Raw genomic sequence first — 4,574 nt, forward strand, 5'->3', positions numbered from 1 at the left:
TACTGCCAAAAGTGAGGCTAATATGCCTGTTTTCTCACCCTGTCTTCTGGATCCTTTCAGCAGGGATCTTCTAAAGCACAGGGAACCCATGTGATCATCAGGTTCTGCTTCTGCCATCTGTTGTGGTTTAGGCTGGGATGACCACTTGCTCTTCGCCTTTTGCTCGTGATCTTCCACCCTTCAGCTTCCATCCTAAAAGCAGTGGGGTGACAGATCCCCGGGAACTCATTGCATGTGCTTTCTGTCTCTTGCTCTGTCCTGCCTATAGAAGGTAATTTGAACTGTACTGCACTGAGATGAGAAAAAACAGGGATGTTTCAATGAGACACTTGTTAGTAATGACTGCATTTCTGTAACATGTTCTTATTAAGCATTTCAAAATGTATTACAAACATTAAAACAGCTTTGCTATGTATCTATAAAGAAGATATTCCCAAAATGGTTTAAAAAACAAGTTTCAAAGGTGCTGAGCTCTTGTAACTCTATTTGAAATAAAGGGGAGTTCAAAGAAATGCACCAGACCTGATAATTAGGCTACAATTTGCCTAAAGGCATAAAACTCAGGTGTCCCAATACCTAGTTTGTTGAATCAGTCAGGGAATTGTTCTTGCATTTGAAACCACTTGAAAGTCAGTGTTTGTGGGTCTTCAAACCTCCTCTGAATTCGCAATAGCTGCTGTAATGGTAAAAGTTGCAACCGTAAACCAAATATTTTTTATTAGTTTCATGACCTAGATATGTTTCCTTATCTGACTGAACAATGTCAGCTCAAGACCGCAGAAGTAGAAAGCAAAAAAATTAGTAGTACCATAATAGCGTTAAACCATTTTGCTTTTATTCTTCTAAAGAACATGTTCCAAATAGTAGGAGCCCTGCAACCTGATTTTTTTTCCTAAGGAAAAAAATCAGTTCCTTTTTAAAACGTTAAAACAAGCCTCTCCAAACCATTTCCATTCAGTCGCACGCAAAGGAGACTTCCAAGTAGTAACCTTACTGTGTGGAATATTTGGAATTCTGTATAAAATGCATTTGGAAGTTTAAATCTATTTGCCAAGTAAGAGATGAATGCAGTAGCTACATGGCACTTTCAACAGAGAGCTTCCACTGGTCCAGCATTTTATCTGCTGTGTAATTTCTCTGCAAAGGACAGAAAATAATGCTTTTGGGTACAGTCCCTTAAGCATCCAACAGTTGCATCAGGTTTGTTTTGTTTTGAATCAAGAACAGAGAATCTAAAAATACACTTATTTATCACTAAATTCATCCACCAGTTCACTCATGCAGCATGCCAGTGCTTGGACCACTTCATGTAATAGAAATTCCTTTATCTAGTTCGCAATGGTGCATAACTTCTGATTGCTCAGAAGTTGACTGGCACTGGAGAGATGTACACAAATACTCTTTATACTCCTCTTCCACGCATTACCTACGGCCTCTTCATTCTAACAGGCCCCAAAACCCCTCAGGCTATGACACAAATATGGGAAAAAAATGGGTCAACAGCTTTATTTGATCTATGGTAGCAAATGCTTTCCTTTTAAAGGGAGAAAATGATAGCTCCAGGTTCTGGATTTTAGAAATATTGTTATCACTGTGATTTTAACCAGTGGAAAAAGGATTTTTGGGGAGTACAGGAGAGAGGCAGGGATTGAGAATGTATGGAGTCTTATTTGACTTGTGTGCCAGTCAAATAAGACAACAGATATTTAAAGGAATGCCTAAAAAGCAGTAAATGAAAAGAATATACTTATATTACTCAAGAATCCAAAACTTTAAAAAACTGAACTAATTAAATCTGCATTTTATGAATTTGCCCCATGTAATTTTTTTTTGCGACCTTTGTCTTATATGTTTCTTTCACTCTCTTCTCTTCCCATTCTGTTCAGGGGTGAGGAAAACACTGTACAGTTCAGAAAGCTACAAGGTGATGGCTGTGCATTACTGCTTGGTCAGCAACAGATTTGATTCAAAAGGCGATAGCTCCCTTAATGCCCAGCAGGTCTTTATTGTCCCCATACCTGCAGTTAAGGCCTCCTCGCTTGTATTAATTCAGTGCGAATGCTCTTTAAATGGGATCTATGTAATTTTGTGGCTTCAAAATAACAAGAAAAACCAATCAACAAACCAAATGTGTTAAGTTTTTAAACTGGATCTGCCACTGACAGAATAGAAACATAAAATCATGAATTAGAGAAAAATGGTTGAGGAAGCAAAACAGGTCTAAACCTAATGTCTGATGTGTGTATCTTTTATGTATAATAAATACATATATATATATCTTCTAAGTGTGTGTGTGTGTACCATTAAGATTTCAGGAAGAATTCAGGCTGAACAGAAACAGACCACAGTCATTTAAGCAGGGAGAAAGCCAGATGTGAGGACTTGCTAGATCCAGATTTGTGAAAAACTGCCAGGGCTTATTTCATTGCATAGTTAGGCAGAGCTTTGCATTCATTGCAATTTCTGTAGAGTTTAAGGGAAGTTGCTCTCACTGCATCACATTCCTTGGCTGAGGTATTTGCTCATCCTTGCTCAGAGGGAGAGTGCCATCTACTGAAGCATCCCCTTTGCACAGCTCCCTTGAGCCTTGTTCCACTCATAGATTGACAAAATTCACCCAAGGGGGCTGTAAAACAAAGCAAGGTTTTAACAGGAGGAGAAGCTGCTTTAGGTGCGAATTTCTATCGTAAAGTAACAGCTGCGTGTAAAGGACCAGGACAAAGATGGCAGGTAGCACCACTGACTTGTGCAAGCCTATGCTCCAGTTTTATGAAGAGAATAAAAACACTCACTTTGTGTTTCTTCATTCCTAATAAATCTTTGGAATTGAGGTTACGTTATTGTTTTGTAACAGTCAAGAGCAGCATTCCCTGATGGGACAATCCGACTTCACTGCTGACTATGAACCAGGGACTTTCCTACTCATTTCCCCTTTCTATGTTAGTGCTCAGAAGATGTAAAAGTAGTCGGCTGACTCACTGAATAGTGAGGACATCTGCTAACAATCAGCAAGAGTTTGGCTTGGGCCAGTGATAACACTGCTGCTTTGTCTACGTGTAATTTCCCATTACCTTGAACCTCATATTTTATCGGAAATTTTCTGGACTGTTGCTGTATTTGGATAAAGCAGCACCTTGTGTCATGCCCAGAGCTACTATCTCCTATGATAATAATAAACACATAAATAAAAAAAGTTTTGGCCAAAAAAAATTGTAGCAAAAGGTAGTGCCTCTAAAACATCAAAGGTAGTTCAGAGGTGCCTACATACCTTAGAATTTTGAACAAACTGTATCTAAAAGGAAACATCTGAACTTTTGCGATACAAATTACCACCCAAAGGCAGGGCATCAAGTATTTGAAAAGTATACCAGCTTGCAGGACAGCGGTGAAGGGAGATCTGACAGGTTGTGTTTCATAGACAATACCCTTAGAAAACCACTGGTACGATGTGTTTCAAGGCACAGGCGCATGTCCTGATGTTTTTGCTAACAAGGGGCTGCACTGAAGCGTCACACAGCCTATAGCTCAAACGTCAAATTCTCGATAAAATGAGGTGTGAACAAAACTCGAAGCAACTTGCACTATTTGCCATTAGGCAAATATATTTGAAATAACAAAAATATATTTGCAAGAAGTTTCACGTGATAGGTTTGGGGTTTTTTTTGCTTTTTCTTCTGGGCCCGTAATATGTTGCCTTAAATACAATGGAGAACTGAAACAGTAGAAGTGACCACCCTTTCTGTCCCAATAAGATACACCTGACATATCTCAGAAAATAAAGGAGAGCTCTCCATCACTGAAGGGAAATGACACGAGCATCGCACAGGTCTTCAGAACCATTAAGAACTATGTGTGTGTGTGCAGCCAAATCCCAACAATCCTGGAAACCTTACTGGCCCTAGCAAACTGGCTTCCTCCCACAAGTGCGTTGTGAAGCAACCTCCACATTAATAGTGTTTTAGTGTTGGTTACAGCAAAAACTGTAGCATGAGCTGCACTTTAAGCTACAGGTTAGTTACCCCTGCATAAAGGAAAAAGCTTAAAAGGTGGAGAGATGGAATTGTGTGTCTCTCAACGCCAGGCTGATCATCAGTTAACCACAACTGGTCAAAACTAACAACTTTCAGTGTATATGTTTCAGCACCAGCCGCTCATTGGTTGCTGCCTCCATAGAGGACCATGCTTAAAGAACTTACTAGCCAAAAGAAATAGATCTAAGAAGTACATTACTGTCTCTATGCAGCAAACAGCAAATCAGCATCTGCGGATTATGTCTGTTTCCCATTTTCCATGCCTTTTTCCTCCATCAGTTGATTTTGTCAGCCTCCCAGTCATTGTCCCCTGAATTTAAAAACTGTTAAAATTGTGCTTCTTTTCTTGCCTTTTTTTTTTTATTTATAGGACTTTTTTTCTTGCCTCAGAAATAACATGCATTAGCCTTTTAAAAAATTAGCTGCGTAAGATTTGAGTAGTGTAAGTTTTAGGAGTTATTCAGGCAACACACATCTTTGTGCACCGCTCGACGCGGCTCACCCGCAGCCTTTTTGCTGCGCTTTTTTTTGGGTGGTTGAAAC

Source organism: Chroicocephalus ridibundus, chromosome 3 (assembly GCF_963924245.1).
Source record: "Chroicocephalus ridibundus chromosome 3, bChrRid1.1, whole genome shotgun sequence".
NCBI lineage: Eukaryota > Metazoa > Chordata > Aves > Charadriiformes > Laridae > Chroicocephalus > Chroicocephalus ridibundus.